The sequence below is a fragment of the Phalacrocorax aristotelis genome, chromosome 1 (genome assembly GCF_949628215.1).
Source record: "Phalacrocorax aristotelis chromosome 1, bGulAri2.1, whole genome shotgun sequence".
Lineage (NCBI taxonomy): Eukaryota > Metazoa > Chordata > Aves > Suliformes > Phalacrocoracidae > Phalacrocorax > Phalacrocorax aristotelis.
In genome coordinates, this window is record NC_134276.1 from 216,541,034 (window position 1) to 216,563,268 (window position 22,235).

At 43.5% G+C, this 22,235-nt stretch overlaps 1 protein-coding gene across 3 annotated transcripts in view; it reads left to right on the plus strand.

Annotated features, from left to right (window-relative positions):
• Positions 1-22,235, plus strand: part of EXOC4 (exocyst complex component 4) — a 426,451-nt gene that overhangs the window by 114,165 nt on the left and 290,051 nt on the right. The window lies entirely within an intron of this gene.

Here is a 22,235-nt window from a genome sequence, read left to right on the forward strand (position 1 = left end):
TGGGCAAGGGTAAATTTTCTCCTTGAAATCTTACCCATGGTAATTTTCAGTTGGCTTTTCATAGGGGATGTTTTATAATTTACTAGAGAATTTTTGGATTCCTGCCTTCTTTTATAACTTAGTTGTCCTCAGCGACAAGTTAAACCCACAACAGTGTGAAAAGAAGCCTTGAGAGATGTGGAGTTCTTGCAGACAGATTGCTTCACTAAGGTGACTCTATGAAGATGATCTTAGTATTGATGATTAAGGATATAATGATTCACTCTGTGGTGAATATCCAGATACTTCTGGATGGTCTGCAAAGCAAGAGTCTGAGATAAAGATGTACTGAAGTTGACAGTTGCCCACACTTTGATCTGATGACAAATAGGAATAAACGAAGTGGAGATACCTGTCTCTTAAATTACGGTTTCACCATTTACACACACTTGGAAGGTGTTGAGCTTACAGCTCAACCGTCTGAAACTGAGGTTCTCACCTTCAAAATCTGTCACATGCTCTCGTGCCCAGGATTAACTGAAAGAAGTTACCCAGCTCAGTAGCATGTTGTGAAGTGTAAGCTGTTGTATCGCACCATCATTTTCTTATAACAGTGGGCGGTAGGATTTAAGCAGTCAATTCCCCACAGTTAATAGCTCTGTGTTACAAACTATATGGGACGAAGGTGTGTTCAGAGCCAAGAATTTTGAAGCTGTTGAGAGCACTGAGTTTGGAGCTGCGATGGGGCTGCCAGGGAGCCTGCAGCACTTGCATCAAAAATTTCATCTCTCTTTGGGATGAGTCCTGTTGCCTCTGTCATTCCCAGTTGTCTCTGCACCCCGACCTGACCAGCTGTCCATGTTGTTTTAAAAACACAACAGGGAACGGTGTTGACTTGCTTCACCCTGTGTCCTCTTCCAGGTACCTTGTGGCTGAGATCTGGGTATTTTTGTGGTTACCGTTGTTGTTAGGCTGAACCGAGGATTTGTTTTTAAAGAGCTGCTTTCCTGGGTTCAGAACTCGTTACTGATGGGCACAGCCAAATCTCTTGGAAGAGTGACTCCTAATTGATATCAGAGGAATCTTGAGGCAGCATTTGTCATGAGCGGGAGATGGTGAGTGTTTTCAGGAGAGGAGGATGCAGAAGACAGCTATGCAGCCTTCCAGCTGCCGGGTGAGCGCGGAGTTGGAAAAGAACAAAGCCTACGAGCTGACAAAGAAGTAAAGGACAAAATATAGGAATTAGTGTGGATAGGGACAAGATTATATTGCCCTTTCTGGCTGAATTGGAAGAGCTTGAACGTGATGCAATAGGTGACAAAAAGTCAATGTAGGGAGTCAATAGGGACAATAGATGAGATGACTTTGCTGAGAAATCTTTGCAGTTTAACCATCAAGAAAAGTTTCCCTTTGAACTTTATGTTAAAAATGTACTGTTCTCTCTTTCTATGATAAGCTGCTGTTCCTTTTTAGGTAGCTCATTCATCTTCCCGAATCCCAGACCACAGCAAGATCTGCATTTTGATTTTCTTTTTTTTTTTTTTTTTTTTTTTACCCCTTTTAAAGAGAAACACAATTTAATTGTTCAATCAGGTTACTGGAAGGCAGGCATGTGACACTCTTCTCTGAATGCCACACAGTTTCTCTTCCTGACAGCCTTATCCACAGGGATGATTTTTTTTTCAGTGGCAGCAGGGGGAGGGTGGCTTGTTAAGAAATCTGTTTCCTGAAAAGATCTTCAAAGAAACATATGCATTAAAAAAAAGAACTTATAAAAGTTTGTCTCATGCCAACTTTTTGAAATCAGAATTTAATTTAAATAGCCTTAAAATGTGTGAAGATCAGAGTGATGCTTTGTCATTAACCTCTCTCATTTGGACTGAGATAGTTCAGTGTATAAGGCACACATTATCCCTCAGTGGGAGAAAGGGACCTCCTCGAAGTGATTTAGAGATGGAAGGATTAATTCTTGTGTCTCATTCCACTGAAATTGGAGGAGGAAGACTTAGGCCGTGTATTTTTCCCTTGAAGTTGGACACACAAGTTGTTTGAAAATTGTCATTAAAAGGGGCGGGGGGGGGGGGAAGTTAGTACGTAACTGAAATATCTCTTTCTAGACTCCCATAGATGTGGCGCCCCAGGTTGTTGTCGGAAGTACAATGGCAGAGGTGGTTTCTTCTGTACAACGCAAGTGACACTCATCATTAAGCTTCTCATGTCTTTTTTTTTTTTTCCCCAAGAGCATGTCTTGGCCATGTGCTGGCTGGGCAATTCCCACTTGCCTTGTTGAAGCGCTCCTGCCGTTTGCCAAATATGATATTCTTTTCACAGAGTATCTTAAATAATGGGGGTATATTTTAAAAACAAGTAAGTTTATTCTATGAGCAGCTGAATGACTGAAGCCTTGTTCATCTCAGGTGTGTCTCCTTTTCTCCAGTAATGCCCTTCCTTCATTAGCCACACTTCTCACCATGTCTCTAAACCTGCTTCATCCTCCTCGCTTCTTTCTTCCTGGCACCCACCAGTGCCTGCCTGCGTCCCCAAGCCACACGCCAAGCAAAAAGTGGCACGTACCGCGGCTGGGTCAAGTGAAGCACGGACCGAGCAAGCAGCCCCGTGCCTGGAAGCAAATGTACTGGTTCCTGCCTGGCTGGTTGGTCCGACAGCATGAACAGTGCATCGACCAACTCATGGGTGAGAGCTAACACGTCCTCACTGCAGCTTGTCCTTCCGTGCAGGCACACGTTTATCCTGCTTTCATCTGCACAGCTGTCTGTTCTCAAAAAAACCTCTAAGAATTTACTTCTTTTAAGAGCAATGCCTCTGCCACCTTTGGCAGAAATTAGCTCACCAGCTCGATTGTTGTGAGGATGGGGCAGCCAGCTGGACAGACAGAAGACCAGATAACTCTTATTTTCATCAGAAACCAGGCTAAAATGTTGCTGTATTTCACCGCAGAGGTGGTTGCTTGTCGCTGGCTGGTGGAATGAATCCCATGCGTGCACCTTATTTCATTCCGCTGCTGCCTTCAATTACCAATGATTTCTTGGGAATAAAAGAAAAAATGTGGTTTCTGGCCGTTGAGGGAGGTCAAGGACTGCAGGAGGGGACAGAAGGTGGTAGGAGGGTGTCACTGGGGCTGCACAGTAAGGCAGGAGGCAGTCTGCAGGGGCCTTGAGGGTTTTTTTTGTTAAATTGAATGTAGCTGGTATCTGGAAAACATGGATTCAAGCAAAAATAAAGAAAAAGGCGACTGCTATTCTGAGTATTATCTATGCCTGTCTGCATTTCTGATTGCACATCTGGTAATGTTTTTTAAAAGCACTAACCCAAGTTTTAGTTTCACTGTACTGAGCATGGTACATACGTGATTTGTGCTTTGTAAATACCTGAAAGGATTAGTTTTCACGTGGTCTAGCAGAGTTGCCTTGTACAAGTGCCTTGAAGTCTGCCTTCCCTGGGTTTACATGTCTCCATTTTGTGTGGCTGGAGCAAGGGGCCAGTGGCAGGAGCTGGATCCTAGAGATGCCAGTCAATTGAAAAAAAAAAATATTAAAAAATATATAAAAATATATATTAAAGAGATATATATAAAAACAAATAAATGCAAGCCAACAACAGAAGCAAAAGGAGCCGTAACTGAAAATGGAAGGCTCAGTGGATGATAATCTTTGTTTCAGAAGGTGCCTAATCTGAGCGAGTGACCTTCCTTACTCCTGGGTAGCCTCATGTGCGCAGGGTTCGGAAGACCCGGGGTAGGAGAGCTCCGAGGGCACGAGATGCCTCGCCAGCAGCCGTGCACCGCGCTGCTCGCTGGCGGCTGGGAATTTCTAGCACGGTATTACTTTGTCAAAGGTCGTGTTGGTTATAGGCTCCCTCTAGTTACACCAGGTATTGTTTGAGAGTCCTGTGGCCATAGGGAATTCACGTAGCTGTATGTCGTGCTCGCGGTAACCATGGCCTCAGTTTAGTTTATCAGCAGAAATGGGAATAGATGGTTTTTATACGCTGTGAAAATCTGAAAAGCCTCGAGGGTGCTGATCAGCCTGGAAAATAGCATCCGGCTTCTCCGTTACCTGTGTGCGTGCGGGCCCTGGTAGTTCGTACCGAGGTCAGCTTTGCTGGGGTTGGACATCTGGGCCGTTTTAAAGAATGAACTGTTAAGTGCTCCCCAGCAGCTGCTGTTCCCGTGGATGTTAATGGCCTCCACAGCTGCTCAGCACCTCTTAAAATTTGGGCGTGTTATTTCTTTCACCCTGGAAGCTCAGTGTACTTCAGCACTAATTAAACTTCTCGATGTCTTTACAGAGTAGGATTTTATTTGGATTGTGGCCGTGTAAGCCGTGGTATGCGATGCTTCGTCCTGGAAACGAAGATGGGAGCAGAATTAGAGTCAGAATCCCAGAGCCGCCTTTCAGTCTTCTGTTAGATGGCGCTGGTTTGAGTCTGAATACATTATGCTATTAATGTAAATTCATATAAATGGTGGCTTGGGCACACTCAACACAGCTGAGGTGGCTCTGCAGCCCTGGGGCTGCTGCTGTGCCCACAAGCGTGCGGTGCTGCCCTGTGTCCCGCTGGGAGCTCGGGAGGGTGCTGCCGTGCAGTGCCCCTTCAGGAATCACTGCCTCAGAGTGCTTTTGTGCTGTGTAAGAGGATTGAAACTATTCTTGTGCTGTCATTGTGCCTTTGGGTTTTAATTTTCTTTTTTTTTTTTTTTGGGGGGGGGGGGGGGGGACAATTGGTTTTTTTGAGAAGTTGTGTCCTCTCTGATCCCGCTACTTGGGCATCTTGCGGATGGGTTTGTGCTCTTGCTGTCGGTGGAAGGTAGGGCAGAGCTGCTTGTACAAGCAAGGCAGGAAAAAGTGAAGTGACTTCACGGGGAATGTCCTTAATAGAACAAAGAATGAAATTCACGCCCCAGAGCAGTGTTGCCCCAGCTACTGGGCAGTTCTGTGTGCTGAACTGGAACAGCAAAAATTCTGTATTTCTTCATGAAGTTATTTAAGCAGTTTCAGTCCAGAGCATCCCTGGGGTGCAGTATGCTTCTTTTTACTTTTAAAAAAATTATTTAAGTTCCCTTTCTTTCATTTTTCTTAAGGCTTAGTTTGTCAGAGGTGATTTTAAATACCCAGAACTCTTGCATAGTTACTTTTCTCTTGGTGGGAGTAGCAAAGCACCATACAAATTTAATTTTTAAACTCTGAAATGAAAATCTAATGCAAGAATGTGGATTCTAAATATACAACACTCAAATATCTCAAACCTGGCCAGCAGTTCAGCTTTCAGCTGGACGTATCATGTATAAGATCTCTTTTCTGCCAGCTACCGTGTGCAACTCTATCTTCCCCATGCGAATGCGTCAGTGTTGGCCGCGTGTTCGTCTCCTGGGCTGCGGTGGGTGTCACTAGGAGTTCGGGCCTTGGCTGAATGGCTCAGGCGTAACTGTTGGCGCTCGGGATTACCCGATTTCTGCAAGTTTTAACGATCAGGCGCGGTCCCAGGGAATCACTAGGACGGCTACAAAAGTAAAGGTGTGTCGTGGCCAGCTCTGGTAAAGGATGGCAGATTGGGCTGTGAAACAAAGGTCTGTTCTAATGAGACAATAGATACTGGATATTTTTTTTTTAAATCTTATAAGAAATAAGTGGAAACTGTGGATTTTTTTCATGTTGTCCAGGTGATAAATGGAAAGCCCTGAACATCCCTATGATACAGATCTGTTTGGGGAGCGGGTACAGGTTACTCCCCAGAAAGCTATTTGTCTGTTCTCTGTCCAAGCCTGAAAATTTCTTACCATAAAGTTTTAAGTAATTAAGGAAATGAAAGAGAAACTCTGCTAATTAAGACTTTGACGCCAAGAAGTAGCAGCAGAGGCAAACGGTATCTGATATGACAAGGGCACAGTGTAAGGCCAGGTCCAGGGAAAACGCAGTTATTTGTAGGTGCCTTGTTCCATTTGGATTCACCAAAGGGCTGCCGGAGGGAGCCAGCTGTGTTTGCCGGTGACAAAAATGAATCTTGACATTTTGGATAATGAAAATTCGGTTCAGCACCTTTTAGAGATGTGTATGATAATATGTTGTCAGTCAGAGGCAGCGGGGGTGGGGGTGGGGAAGGAATATAATTCTTTTCTGGTTAAAGGAGATGTTGTGACAAGTGGACAGTCCCGGCTAAAAATACCCTTTAGGAGAGGATGGGGAATAACCGGTTGAAGAATCAGCGAGTTGGTTATGCTGAGGAGGGGGAGACGATTTGATGTTATGAACCTCCTGTCACGCAGCTGCTTTTGTCTCCCCGTGATGCGCAGGATCACAGTTTGCTTTGAGCTTGCTGGGGGAGGAGAGGGAGGAGAATTGCTTTTTTGTGGTTTGACAGTATTAATGCAATCATCTAGCTGAGACCGTGTAAGCCCACTTATTATTTCCTCTGCGTGTGTTTTTTCTGGTTTAACGGATTAGCTGCACTGTCTCTTCAAAGGCTATCCAATCAAGAAGGGGTTATTAAAACCGGGGCGCTTTATGACTGAGAATTAATTAGAGCAACATTTTCATGCAAAACATCCAATTTTTTGATTAGCAATGGAGCAGGGCCGCAATTAACACTCTAGGAAGCTTAAATTTCCAGCATTTTGATTCTCAGGAAATGAGATTATCAAACTGGGGTCAGGCACTTGACAGCAAAAGGGGGATTATGTATAAGAAAATAATTTGTTTCTTGATTTTGCCTCTGAGATTGTTATTAAAGATACGGTGAATTCAGAGGGAGGGAAAAAGAGGAGGGAGATACCTAAAAATGGAAGCGGGTGAGACCCTTTGCTTTGTTAGTGCCCTCCTCGCTGCGCAAAGAGCTTTCCTCTTCCTGGCCTTGGTGAGGCCACGCTTTGCATTTGATTTACAGCAACAGGTTTTCATTGCTTTCATGGGTTAGTCCAGCTTTTCCGATCGACGTCTTTTGAGATTCCTGCAGTGGTGGTTTTTTATTTTTTTAAATATTCAAAATATTTGTATCCAGGGGAAGGAGGCAATGCAATTGTTTGAACAGACGCAGAGCTTTGACTCAGTTCCTTTAAGCGAGTATGTGGCGCGTGTGGTTTTTAAGCACTTGGTTTTGATCCGTTGCTGGCGTCTGAGGATGTGCGTTACTGCTTATTAAAGGCTGACCTTGGCCAGTGTCGGGGTCTGTGAAAAAGGAGCAGGGAATCACTGTTGCTTCTAGAGAACACTTAAGGGTTTGGGGGGTGGGTGTGTGTGTGTTGTATCTCCCACTTAATTTTTCTTGCTTCTCAAGGAGATGCAAGGTGTTGAAAGTCAGGCTTGGGCTGTGAAAACTCTTCTTTGGCTTGTGGCAGGGACTTTGAGCTGAGCTGGTTATGGCAGTACGAGTCATTTTTGATAGCCGGTTGATGTTTGCCGACTGCTGCGGGTCCAGAGAGTGCCAGTTAGCATCTCCGCAAGAGAGCGGGCAATCAGTCGTCATCCGCCTGCTTTTTAAAAGGACCGCGCGATTCTTTTTATTACTACTGATTTTTGAGCGAAATTGTTCATAAAAGCAAATATTGTGAAGTTAATTGTTGTTAGCAGCCATGTTAGCCGCATTCCTGGTGTCTTACCTGGCAGTGCCCGCGTCCTTTTCAGCCGCAGTCCCGTTATTTAGGAAGCTCACTCTTAGCATGCGCCTTTAATCCATCTTGGCAGGCTGGACCTTACGCAAGCCTGGCAGCGCTCCTCAGTTGTGCTTCGCTCTCTGACGTGGCCTCGGCCATGACTCCAGCCTTCCGCCAGGACAATAGTTTGGTATCTGGTTTGGGGTCTCTCTTCAGGGCTTCTAAATAAGTCCTCAGTCTTGACTTCAAGCTCCTCTTGCTTTAGTCTTTGGCTCCGTACACCGTTCTCCTCGCTTCGGAGCCCAAGGATCTCTGGTCATCTACTGCACAGATAGTCAAGGGCCAAGTGGTCCTTTTTTTAATATGAATAACAAAAATACCAGGTTATCAAGGTGTTGTATCAGCAGAGGAGCTTCTCAAATAAAGACTGAAAAACAGAGATGATGGAATGAGTTATGCGTTCGGTCATCAGCTTGGATTATCCACCTTCACGATTCTCCTACTAGTGCTAAGCTTTTCTCCCCTGCTGATATGAGGAAGAACACTGGAAAAAGTACTCATTTTATAAAGTACCCCCACAAATGGATGCTTCAGTCTAACCAGTATTGCTGGGAGGCTGCTCCGACCACATCTGGTTTGTGGCGTGCTGTTACAGTTCTGGGCAGAGAGGCTCTCAGGTGTTCTGGGGCTCGCTGTGTCGCAGTGCCGTGTTTGCAAAGCAGTCACTGATTTTCAAGGGACTTATTTAGAGCTGCTGTTCAGCTTTGAGGTTTGGATTACTAAAGAATTTGAGGGCTTCGTGGTGTATTAACAAAGACGTTGTGGAATTAGCTCATGTTGTGCACATTAAAACAGAATAGGGAGGGAATGTTTATGCCCATGAACGATGATATCCTGTTTTGTATCAATTCCTGGAGGATTTCTTCAGGAGGACTAGGCTTTTGGAGGTACTGAGCCATCTCAGCTTCATTCAGTGAGACGTTCAAGTCTGATATCCATTAAATTCAGTCTGTGTGTTTTCATATGTTTAATTTTGAATTGGGTGTAAATTAACTAAAGTGAACATTAAGTGACCTGAATTCAGGGGGTGAATAAAAGGAAGCGTCTCTCTGGAACGTGACCTCCCTGAATTGGAGAGCATCTTCTCTCCTTTTCCCCTCGTACATCCAACGCACGGCTTTCTGGGCTAGTCTGCGCCGGGCAGCGCACCGTGCTGTGTCAGCGCGTAAGATGTGTCCCAGGCTGGAACAGATAAATCACGCTTGGCTTTTCTGAAGGACAGCGGAAACATTTCATCGGTACAGCCAGCAATGAAATAACGATGATCCAGTCGAACCAGGTACTCTTCTTACTGTGATCTGAAATAATATGTTCTTCCTCTCTCTCCGTATGAGAGCTTCACACTCTCCTGGAATTTGTGCTTTTGTGTAAAGTTCAGTAGTAAACCATTTATTTAAAACCGTCTGTCTTGCTGTTTAGGATCAGGATTCTCTCAGTTTGGCATGAGCGGGTCTGGTTTCTGACAATCTGCTCTGCTTTGAGGAATTATCATTGTTGCACTGGTGGAAGTGGGCTGCAGCAACCTGAAAGAGTGAAAAAGGATCTGTAGGTTATTAAGTGGATGGTACTGCCGTTGTCTCCTCTAAAATTTTAATCATCTGAAGCCAAAATCCTATTTTTGAGCTCTGACTTTGATAGAATCATCGAATGGTTTCGGTTGGAAGGGACCTTTAGAGGTCATCTAGTCCGACCCCCTGCAGAGCCATTTCCTTCACTCATTTAAGGAACGATTTTAGGTTGCTCCTGTGTTGAGTTTTTGTTTGCTAGCAGGACATTCCAGTGCGGCTCTGGTACCCCACGTTTAGATTCCTGCACTTACCTTCCAATACTGTTAATGCTACTAGTTTACAGCCATTTGAATCGGGGTTTGGCGACTGCGAAGTGCTGAGCAGCACCGCAGGGTTAGGCTGTAAAATGAAGGAAAAAAATATCTGGTGGGAATGCGGTTTAGCTGAACACAATTAAGCGGCTCCGAATTGCAGCCGGCGAAGTTTAGCCAGTTAATCCTCTTCTTTTGGGACCTTTAGCGACCAGGTTAGCCACAACCGCAATACGTGTCCTTCAGGAGGAAACATACTTTTTCGAAGATATTTATACAGTATATAGTCTTTCTAGAGTTACTTTACTTTGAAATTGCTAGGGTGGCATTGCATATATATTCTTTTTTCTTTTAATTTGGCCTGTGAAATGGTGTAGAGTCCTAAGATGCTCCTGGGTGCTTCCGTTTTATGTTGAAATCTTGCTGACATTTGAATTTCTCAGCAAGTTCCTATTTCTTTTCGTACCAAAGTTTGTCCAGATCCATTTTTTAATGTGGGTCAAATTCCTGTTTCCTTGCCTGTAATTTCTTTGTTTTCACCAACTTAATTGGCAAGACCATAAATACATTGCTGAAATGTTGCTTTTATTTCTACTGTGTGATGGAGTAGCTAATCCTAATTAGACAAAAAAAAAGAGTTGTGTGTGGAGGCTGAACTGCCTTTTCCGCAAATTTTATACCCTCCGAGCTGAGACAGCTCCAGAAAGCCGTGAGATATCACAGGATATGGCAAATTGCAAAACCTACCTTAAGGGTGAATGTGGAGGCAGCAGCTGTTGCTCTTGCCTTGTCTTGTACCTGTTCGGCGGGTAAAGAAGTGTTTAATCTCTGGCCCTGTCATTCTAATGCCTCTAATCTATATTTAAAGTCCCTTAAAAATGCGAAGCCATTGTTTTTCAAGTAGCATAAAAAATGCACCGGGGACAGCTATATTAGCATTTGGATTTTTCTCCTTTGGCTTTGACGGATGGATACATACATTTTTTTACACCAAAGAGTGTTTTTTTTAATCTTGATAATGTTGAAATGAAACTTTACAGTGACAGAGTAGTGGGCAGCTTTAGAAAGCCCTGCTTTCAAGTAGGGTTAAAGGCATTTAGGTGAGCATGAATTAACATTTCCCTTGTCTTGTAAAGGTCACCCTTTAATTGAGATTCACCACGTTCAGTCCAAAGCCTGGGTTTGAGGATACTTCTCTGTGCAAAGGAGGCACAAATTGGCAGCATAATCTCATCAGAGGCTTAGGTTATATGGTAATAAATCATCCAATTCGAAGCTAACGGAACTGCCATGGAGCATAAACACGCCAGATGCTTGAAAGACTTTTGTGGCTTAGAGTTTGAATAACAGTTGGAGGATCTGTAGATGTCTTGAGTTTTTCCTAATAAGGCAGAACTGTTGGGAAGAAAGTAATTCTTACCTAATTAAAGGATTGAAATATTACACATTTGGTTTTATGTTAGCTGCTATTCATTTTGTCCGACATATGAATTGAAGGTGTGGTGTCGCTGTCCTCTACATCTGTTTGTGTATGATATTTCAGAAATTATTGCAAAACCCAAATGGGAACAACTTTCGTATATCCATTATACCCTGCCTTTTCTGGAGAGATAAATGTGTGTTGAGGAGGTGATTCCCTTCTGCAGAATAAAGATGTAACTTCAGTCAATAAAGTGATGTGATTTAGAGTTCTGAAGATACAAAGGCTAACAGTTTCTGAAAGGGCTCTTCGGGTTAAGTGCATAAATCGTCGAAGTTTTTTTTTCTTAACGTATCATGTATGGTGTTAGAATATTTTATTATCAGAAGATGGAAATACAGATATTTCTCAGGTGAGGAGAGTATCATAGAAGAGGGTTTTGCACCCAGTAATGGTGTGAGTAGATGGATAGGGAAAAGGGTGTTTTTACAGAGGCTGGAGGTGGTGAAAGGGAATGCCCGTGAGCAGCACCAGAGCTTTGAAGCCTCCTGTCAGTGTGCTTTTAAACCTCTAATCTCCTGGCTTTTTGTTGTTGGTGTTGGAGCTTGAAGGGAATTGCCGCTTCGGATGCGCGTGGCTGCTTGCGAGTGGTCTGGGATAGCAGGTTGACCGCTGCGCACCAGGGTCTGGATTTAAATTCCTGCTCTGTAGATAGGTTTCCCAAATTTTCACACTTCCATTGCCAGTCTCTTGAGCCATGCAGGCACCACAAAGGCGGAGAAGTTGTGGAAACCAGATTTTCCTATGTTTTCTCCATATAAAACTTCAGCAGCTGCTTGAAGGAGGTTGTTCCAAGTTTGCTGGAGAAACCCAGACTGATTCTTTTTCCTCTAAATATTGGGTACAGCAAATACTCGCTGAAGATCTCATTAGTGTTTTCATATTTCATTGTAACTACTTAATAGGATAATAGCAAAGACTTGATGCTCAGTAGCTGGGTTCTTTTACATAATATAAAAATATTCGAAGCGATTGGGGGCTTAGAGTGCATCTGTGCACCTCTTTGGGAATTTTAATTGCACTGATCATGTGGTTGTGTTTGACTTAATTGTCATCAGTAGCTATTGGATGAGATCCCTTGCATAAGCGCTGTATTCACTGTACCTCAATGGCATCTAGGAAAGTGTGAACAAATGGCACTTTCTTTGTCTGCCTAATGAATATGTAAGTGATTTCAAATGGCCTCTTCCCTAAACTCTAACTACGTATCTCTTTCATAATGGGAGATAGGTTGATATTATGCGGAAAAGCTATAATTCCAGTAATAATTGGTTTATAGTGCACTCAGGGATTTTCCCTCAGCAAGGTAAGACGCCAATTTGGCATGACCCCAGGTTAAATAAGGAAGAAGCACGTGCCCGGTGTGTGGTTATACAATATCATGATGCTTGGGGTCAGTTGCCAGCCGTGGGAAATAAGCGCTAGCGCCTTTTTAGCTATTGGGTAAACGTGAGGATTTGCCTGTAAAAGGCTGGAAGTTATTTGCACCAAATATTTGGTGAGCTCTAAAGTCTAGAATAGTTTAGGGGCCACGATGTTAAATAGTTTTTGTGGTGTGTTTACCCAGAAGGGCGTTACTCCATTTTAAAGATAATTACTATGCAAAAAGCGATCAAAACCCACTTCATCTGGAAATCACCCAGTTTTTTATGTGTGTTCAGTATTTCACCCCAAGAGGATCAGGCAGTTTCTCAGTGACCTTGCAGTATCCTAACCCAGAGAAGTAGTTGGGTAGCATTGGAAGCAATTGTAAAACCCATGCTGTTAAAATATTGGGTAAATGGGGAATTTTACAGCTGGAAAAATGAGTATGTAAGATTGAGTTAGAAAAGGCAGTGCTCAGTCTTGTAATGTGAATGTCCCAGCCAGGAAACACGCTGTGCCCTTGGGTCATTCGGGTGTCCCTTCACTGGGCACACGGTCACATTAACGTGGTAAAACTGGACGTAGCGTCTGTGGAAAGTGCCTCTTCCGAAACAGCTTCCAGAAGGCTTTAGGTGAGCTGAAATTGTGCTTATAATAGAGTGTGTCTTGAGAAACCTGATCAGGAGTCTCTGTATTGAATACAAAATTGTGCCTGAAGCTTGGTTTGAATGTATGTGTTCTTAATATTAAAGTACCTAAAGCAGGCTTTTTGGAGGATCAGGGTTTACATGCAAAAGAGAAATTTCTTAATTGTGAGATTTATTGGTACTGAGGAGAGGGGAAGAGGGAGGAGAAGTCCTCCGACACCTGAATGAGCCTGCAACGTAAAGCACGCCGTACAGGAAGCAACCTTCTGTCGCTGGAGTGACAGGCTGCGAGATTCCATGGTTGCTTCTATCCTTATTCTGTATCTTATGAATGAATCTGTAAGTGAAGAATTGTGGTACAGAAAGCAAAAAGTAAATGATTCACCAACAGTGACTTCTTATATTATTTCCTTCTCTGATTTACATCAACCATTAGATGTTTCTAAATACAGCCTTCACCTCAGACTCTGGGCGCCAATGTCTTTCTTGCAGCCTTTTGCTGTCCAGTTAGTTCCCTGGAAGAGAAGCGCTTAGGACTCTGTTAGTCATAATAGCTGGCGCGTGTGTATGTAAAGAGGAGACGATGTATTGCAAGATATGTCTCCCCGTAAATATCTGAGAATTTCAGTGGCGTTAATACACGTCTGTTATCCCTAATCGATGAGTTCGGTGCTGCGTTGGGTATTTCACGTATCTGGGAGGAAAAAAAAAATCGACAAAAAGCCTTTCCTTACTTTGTCAGCTTACTTGATAACTGAAGGAAGTCGAGTGTTTATTTAGAGGTGCGATAAGGAGGTGAGCTCTGTCTGAATACCCAGTTGCATTTCTCTCACAAACACAGATGTCAGGCTATAATTTTGAGTTTCAGTAGACCAGTGTGGCATTATTACATTAACCATACCAGATTGAGCACTTATCTCTACTGTTATATTGTGTCTGTAATTATATAGTGCTTTCCTACCGGTGTATTCTCTTAGAGGCTGTTTGGAATATCGAATAGTGTGTTAAAGATAAAGCCAGGGCTGGTTTTTACTGAAAATATTTATAGCTCTTTTTCCTCCTTGTTGTTTTAGGAACTCATTTCATTTATAGAAGTTTATATAATTGCTTTAGGGCTTATCTGGGTTTGTGTTATATTTAAATGCTCTACATTTCTTCCTTATTAATAATCATCAGTTACTTGATCCTTTTTCGGAGCCTGGGTTTTTCATCCAGAAATAATGACCTGTTCATACGTTTGCGTGTCTGAACTATTCAGCTCCTGACCAAGGTCTTTGTGTTTGCAGTGATACCTGGAGTTCGGGGCAGGGGTAACCCGCGATACTGGGCTGTGTGGAAGTGGTGCTGTGCCATCTGTGCACCTTAATTTCATTTGGTGTCCTGCAGAATCATTTGTCTAGCTAAAGGCTTTATTTTTAAGACCATTTTTGTAACTAGAGGATCCAATTTAGGAATTTAACAAAAAGTTGCCCACTGTAGCTTGGCCTTTACCTTTGTATGACAAAAGGCACTTATCCTATTTCAGGTGCTGCAACTACAAAGAAAAAAGGGGAGAATAATTTTATTTTCTCCTGTTGAGTGGGGATAGAGATCTGAAATAGAGACACATCTGCTTGAGGCAGGGAAGAAAGTACAGCGTCTCTCGTCCGGAAGGTAGAAGAGCACGTGCCCTGTTGCGGGTCAAAAGATGCCACAAAAAGTAGATGGAGGATTGCCAGAGCTATGGGTTGTGCCCTCCTCCACCACTGCTTTCACCCCTTTGGAGAACTAGAGTCCTTGCATGGGAAATGTGGTGTTACGTTGAAAAATGATTTTAAGTAGCCTGGCCATCTAAGATGCATCGCAGAGTAGGCAGTATCGGCTAATGGGTGGTAATGTGTTGGTGATTGTCTGTTTAAAATTTGTATATGCTGTCCTGGGTAAGTTTGGCCTGTATCTGCAGCAAGGCATTAAGGTGAAGGACTTTGTAACGTATAGACACAATCCGCCTGCTCAAGGGCATTGAAGCCAGTTGGGGAGTGGTAGGCATGGCCTTCAACGTCTTTCCCAAGGTGCCGTTTCCAAAACCTCTTCTTTTACTTTGTCACAGAGTTTATGCACCTTCTCCTCAGGCAGAAGTGATTAAAAAAAGGTTAGTTTGAATATTCTGTTCTCCTGGCTTAATACTGTGTCTTCCATTTCAGTTAGTCTTGGGACTCATGGAAGAATTCTTCCTTTACATCCAGTCGCCATGTTGCTGGTCTTTAGACCAAACTTATAAATATCTGCTACTTAGGCCTGGTTGCTACACCGACTCTTCTGGTACGGAGTTATTTACTTGTTATTTATCCTGTAAGTCTTTTTCTTCCCTTATGTACTTCCACTAAGCGATGCTCTCCTTGAAGTACCTCTAAGACATGTGCTGTTCCCATGATGTGCTGCCTTTTACACAAATGTATCTATTTTGGGCCCTTTTTGATATAGTAATGGTTACCTACTTTAACGACAAAGCTTTGTAATTTCATGGCTAGAAGAGTACAGAAAGCGCTGCTTTCACGTGGTCCTGAAAAGCCTAGGAAATGGTAAGAGAACTGCTATTTATTCTGTATTTCACATGGAGCCTGGATTAACTGACACATTTAAAAAGAAAAAAATCACAGCAAGAAGTGGCTGTCAGAGCAGCACACGGACTCGGTCGAGTCTCGGGCTTGCGGGGAAGCGAAAACTGCCCACGGCCCGTTGGGAAAGCGTCCTCTTTAGTGATTTCTTACACATCTGTAGTTACGTTGCGCTGTTATGAGAAGGGCTGTGCGGTACCGTGCTCCCTCAGCCATACCACTGAGGTATGCTTTAATACGTGTAAGATGTTAACTCGGTCCTCAGCACCTGCTTGCTAACAGTGCCTGAGAGTTGCGTTTCAGGATTTGAAGCGTGTGCTCGTGATGGCCGTGGGTAACGTCGTAGCGAGGCAATTAGTAGCTTCAGCGGACTTGGTCTGACGGTTGAACTTTCAGAGTGGCGGCGAGGTCCCGCCAGAGGGCCAGGTGAAAGAAATATTGTGGAGCCCACGTTTAAGATGCGTGTGACATCTAATGTACACAGCCTGCGTATGATCTTGATGTGGTTTTAGCAATTTTAGGTTACCCTGGTGCAGAAGTGGTTCTCCGTCTTCTAAGTAGAGAAGCAGAGTGCAAAGCTGGCAAAACCTTAATGACACACCTTGCTTTGTTCACTCTTTAGGTTAGGTAGAGGTGTTCGGGGAGCACTGTGAATCCCCTACCAGAGAGAAGCTGGAGATTTTAGTGGAAAATTTCTTTCAGGTTTTTACATTCCCTGATGGTATGCTGTAATATCACAATCCCTATCACCTTAAAAGAGATCTTAAAGTTTAGGTAGTCTAATTTATCCAGGAGACGCTTGTTTTACTGCCTTGTCATGACTAAGAAAACAGTACCAGGCTTTTTCAGCTGATTTAGCAAGACGAAGCTGATCTCTCAGGGCTACTCAGAACCAGCTGTAGGTGAAAACCACCATTGATTGTGTTGGGTTTTTTTGCTTTTATTTTCTTTTTTTTTTCTTTAATGTTGACTGTTGTGTCTATGTATAATGGATCCAGGAAATCATCTATTCTTAAGTCACAGAAGGAGCCTATGAATGAATTCCCCTCCTCACCCACTGGACGAAACAAAATCCACATTTAGTCTCAATCGATGCAGGATTTTTTCACAGTTCTGGTAGGTTATGTTGGAAATGTCCTGAGCAAAGAGCTGTTGGGTTTATGTGTTAGATTAATCACCTGCCAGTTACTTCTCAGACTTCAGGAAATCAGTTGTGTTGAGGGTACAACCATAGATACCTTACAGTACAGAAAACTCTTCATTTTTTTTCTTTTTTTCAGTCTTTTTTTCCCTCTTACTGGGTGTTGGAGCTTCTGAATTAGTCTAAAACAAGCATAAACCATGTCTTATGCACTGAGAAGAGTCATTAAAACTAAGTAATGCCATACAATTGAATTAAATGTGAGGAAAGAAGATTGAAACCTCTTTCTCTCCATTTTAATAGGAAGTTGATGCAAATGGCAGTGGATAAGCAAATTATAATACATTTTGATGAAAAAGTGGCAAGTTGGAGTGATAGGTTGGATTGTCTATATAGGAAGTTAATGATGCAGTTATGAAGCAGAACGAGGGGATGGATGTGGAGGATGTAATACCAGTGAAATTAAGCAGGTTAATTCCGGGCCTTGATGCAAGACTCCATTACTCTGCACCCTGAGTGCAGATTATTAGTTATCTAATGTGTTTAACCCACGTAATGCTTTCTGATCGTGCTTATGCAGAAAGCCAAAGGGTGGAAGTGTTTTAAGTTCACTTTTCCCCTTTTCTGCTTGGAAACATGGAATGTTTTGAATTGGAAAATAGCCATATATGGTACCCTCAGTGTCCAGTGGCTGGTGTTCCCGTGGAGAGCACAGCTGGGCTGTAGAATAGAATCATAGAATAGAGTCGTCAATGTTGGAAAAGACCTCTAGGATCATCAAGTCCAAGCGCCAACCCAACACCCCCAGGCCTCCTAAACCATGGCCCCAAGTGCCACATCTACATGTTTTTTGAACCCCCACAGGGACGGTGACTCCCCCACCTCTCTGGGCAGCCTGTGCCAATCCCTGACCACTCTGGCAGGGAAGACATTTTCCCTAATCTCCAACCTAAACCTCCCCCAGTGCAGCTTGAGGCTGTTTCCTCTCGTCCGATCACTGGTGACTTAGGAAAAGGGACCAACCCCTCCCTCACTCCAGCCCCTTTCAGTTAATTTAATCTGAAAGATTTACCTAGGGAAGACAGCTGTGCTTGACTGCCAAACTGTTTTCTGATATGGTCCTGAATATTATATTTGTTCCTAAGCTTTTCTTCTTTTTTCCTTTTTTATTTTTCTACCTAGCAAACTTGGCAGAAACATGCGTAAGCCTAATGTAAAGCCACTGGAAAGACTTCTGGTTTGCCTTGTAGGTATGAGTCCTCTCTACACGCCCTCCTCGGTTAGTACCAGCTGGATAACATCCAGTCTTCTGCACCCTGTGATGTGACCGTGAGTGAGAAAATAAGGCTGTGTTGATCCTGCTTGAACCATCAGTTAGTTGCTGGCATAGTTTATTCAGCTGCGGGCTCTGCTGTTGATGCTGAAGCTACGTTCTAATTTTGTAGGACGGCATGTGACTTTGTATGAGCAGAATTTTTTAACGTTTATCATCCCGGTGCTGCTGGGGAAACAAGCAGGAGCAATCCTGCCAACCAGACCCCTGGAAGCCCATTGCTTTCTGCTTACGCCGTCAGTGATACCTGCACAGCACCATGGCTTCTGGCAGATTTGCCCAGGTAAAACAGATTGGGAGTTAACAGGGGGTTGTGCTGGTGTTCGGAAGGAATGGAAATAGTCACGTTTTCTCTTAGCTGTACTGCTACGGCATGGCTTAGTGACAACCAGCGATGGCACGTCCGTATTCATAGGCAACATCAGTAGGAATCATTTTAGCAAGGAACAGGACTGTTAAAGCTTTACCAGGTTTTGCATAAGCACTTCTCAGTGTAGACCTTGATATTGAATATATTTTTTGCATTCCAAGTACCATCAGTCATATTTCATGGAGAGACGGCGTGTCAGAAAACAGCCGGGTCCTCTGGGGATTTGGGCAAATATAATCTTATCTGTTTTCCTTAGCTTACTTGGAAGTTGACAGGACTAAATGCCTGTTCAGTTCTGTGTTTCAAAAGGCGCTCCTGTTATTTCTAACCTAAGTAGCGTTAATGTTAACCTTTGATCAAGTTGCCTATTCATTTTAATTATTTCCAAGTTACTGCACGTGGCTGGATTCTGGTTTGCCTTTTTCCCTCAGTTGTGTCCCTAGCAAAGCGCGTGTCTGAAGGTCCTGAAGAGCATCGTCTCAATGGCTACAGCTACCCGTAACGTAAAGAAATAGCGCTCATAGACGCTGTTTTAGTGTCTTCATTTTCTGGATACTCATACAAACATTCTATTCCTTCATTTCTTAGTGCTGTTCCTGTTGTTATGCCATACCTTAGCGTGAACAAAAGTCGCCTAAGTGGATCTAGATGTGTTGTTTTCAGGCTGCTGATTGAAGAGTGGTTCAAGAGTGATTGATAACAACTTCTAAGCAGAGTTGGGCCACGGTTGGGCAGGACTTAAGTGAACCTATAATCTTTGTATACTCAAATTGTAGCGTGAACAAATAAAAACATAACTAGCACTGAATGCAGGCAGAAGACATTAGTTCTAGAAAGGCTTTCTTTTTCCTTTAATGCAGGTTAAATAAGCAGATGGGAATAAAGTGTTGTAACAGAATTACGGTGCCATACAGACTAGGCGTTTTTTAATGACTGCCTGCAAAGATGTTCCCTTGAAAAGAGTATAAATACCTATTTTAATAACAAGACAAGCTGCTGGGTGTCAAGAATTAAAAATACCAAATAATAATGTTTCTTTTAACTGGATGGAGAGTTGTATTTTTCCCCTTACTCTGATGTCAGGTGGAGACGTGTCTTTTTGACAAAGGCCGTTGTCTCGAATACAGGTTGTGGTTTTGAGGGTAGGGGAATGGGGCGCAGCCCCTCTGATGTTTCATTTAGTCCCTTGTGTTTTCGATTCACCTGGTGCAAAGAAGCAGCAGTGCTGGAGCCATGTGCTCCCGTTATCGCCACTTAGCCCCAGTTAGCGCCTTGGCTGGGTGGCTTGTACCGTTGCTGTCGTTGGGAGAGCAGCCAGGAAGGTTGGTCTCTTGAGGTTGATCAACAGAACAGATGGACAGACATGGGAGAAATGTAAAGCGATACAACAGTTCGTGCATTGAGAGCAAAGGAAGACGTCTTCAAAGCACATCGTGCATTAGGACAAAATGCAGCTTTTCTTTAATAGTTATTCTGGCACAGAGATACTTTATCACCTTTTTTTTCCCCCCTTCCTTTTTTGATCAGTCACTCCCTGGTTGAGAACTTCTTCCCAAGGCTTTGACAATCATCACTTGGAGAAAGCGAACGAGTCCTGAAAATTTGGATGCCTAGTTTTTGTCTTTTTTTTTTAAAGTAGAACCTGACTTTCAAAGTCACTTAACTGACCTATTTTACTTCAAAATGCTTCCATTTCTCCTCAGCATATCAGAAATGTCACAAAACACCTCTTATGCTGTGATGTTTCCGTTCAGGCTGGGCTGAGCCCTCGGTTGCTGTAGAAATGAGGGGGAAATAGCTTTCTTCCAGTTGTGATGGCTGATCCTTGAAGAAATACAGGCCCAGTCTCTGAATTTCACTGAGTGAATTCACCAAGTGGTAAAGCAAAAGTAAAGAGTTGAATAATTTTCACCTGAGTTTCTGTCATACATCAATTTAAACGTGTGAGACTGAGGGTTACAGAGGGAAACGGGGTGTCCTCTCCTAAGATACTGAAGGGAGGAATCTTCTTAAGGGATGTGCAGGAGGTTTTGAGTGACGTGAGTGGTGTGGGATGCTTTAACTGACAGACCTACTGCTCATCGCCAACACGGAAACACCGGCCTGGAGGAAAGGTCCGTAATTCTGTCTTTAACAGCGGTCAGCAGAAGCGCCCTCCCTTGCCCCTTGGTAAGGGGGAGGGGATGAGGCAAGAGTTTTCCCTTCAGCTGTGATGTTCATCAGAGGTCTCTTGCCTCCACCTTCTAGTCGTCTGTGAAACTTCTCGCAACTTCGTATCCTGGGGGTCTCTGCATCTCTGCTGCGTTTTTGGGGGCCTGAAAGTCATTGCGGGTGCTGATAGGATTAGGAGACTGGGGTGCCTCGACAAACGGAATTGCATCAGCCTTGCTTTCCATAGAAATTAGCTAAAAATGGAGGATAATATTATGGCTCTTCTACTTAATTAACAAGTTTTATATAAAAATACATAAATATCTGTTTACTGAAGTTTTTGTCAGCTCTCACAGGAGAGAAGTGAAGACAAAGAAGAAGCGGGTGTTTTAGGGTGAGGGAGGAGAAGCGATGGCTGCTGGGGCTGGGCTGGTGTGCAATCAGGCTGTTTGCAGAGCTGGTCGGGCGTGAAGCATGAGTGCTGTGAAGCCTTTCACGTCTTCTGGGGTCTTCTGCTCTTCTCAAAGAAGTGGCTTAGACACAGGCTGAACCAGATTTTCTTCCAACAAGGTGGTTTTGAATTAAATTGATCGGATGCTGCTCTTAGGGATTATTCAGGAAAACATACCGGAAAAATACATCTATTTACACAAACTAAGCCAAAGGGCAAAGATGGTTTAGATAGCGGTGATGCAGGCTCCAGCCTTTGTCTGTAATTATTCCAGCTAGCGCTGTACTCTGAACACAGCTGTCAGGAGCACCTTAACTGAAGCATTTAAAAATAACCTAATCCGTGTAGGTGGCGGGGAAGAAATGGCATGTTTTGACCATGCTGTTCCCTGCTCCCAGTAGATACCCCAGAACTGACACTTTGATTCACTGGTTGACCGTGATCTTTGCTTTTCTGCACACATGAAATGAACAGCCATTGGGTTTTGTAGGCTCTCTAACAGGACTCGCCTGCGAGATGATCGGTGCTGTGCTATTTCAGAGAAGTCCTTTGCTTTTTGAGCACAGCTGCTGCTGTTAGGTTAATGTTTTTACCGATCAAATCAGCTGTGGAAAATTATTTCCCTGGTGAGACCGAGACACCTCAGTGTTTTCAGCTCTGCTCAGAAATTTCAGGGTATTGGAGAGGGGGGGCGGGAAAAAAAGTAGTCTGTTCTTTGACAGGACTAGCAAATGTTCCTGGTTTCTGAGAGGCAATAGCTGTATGTATTTGCTTGGACCTTTTCTATTTGATGACTGCATCTGACATTCTGGACATTTATGGATGCATTTGCTTTGTCTGGCTTTCTGAGGAGACAGCCATCTGGTCCTGTCAGTGTTATTGGATTGCCCTTCCAAAAAGAAAAGGAGACTTTGCTTTTCATCCTCCATTTGAAATAGCCTATTAATTAAAAATAAATATTGAGAAACATAATAAATTAGACTGCGTGTGCAGTATAGCTTGGATCATATAGAGGAGGGCAGGGCCACTGCCGAAGTGAAGAAGTTCAAACCTTGCTTGGCAGAAAAGTGACACCACGACGTCCTGTCAAAGACTCCACATAAGTAGTGCTGGGGAGAGGGGAAGGAAGGAGAGGTAAAGCTTTCCTTCCAATTCTCTTCACTTATAATCAGCTGTACTGTAGCTTGAGTGGTGCATCATTTCTAACTGAAGGGCAAAAAGCACAAACCTCTGTAT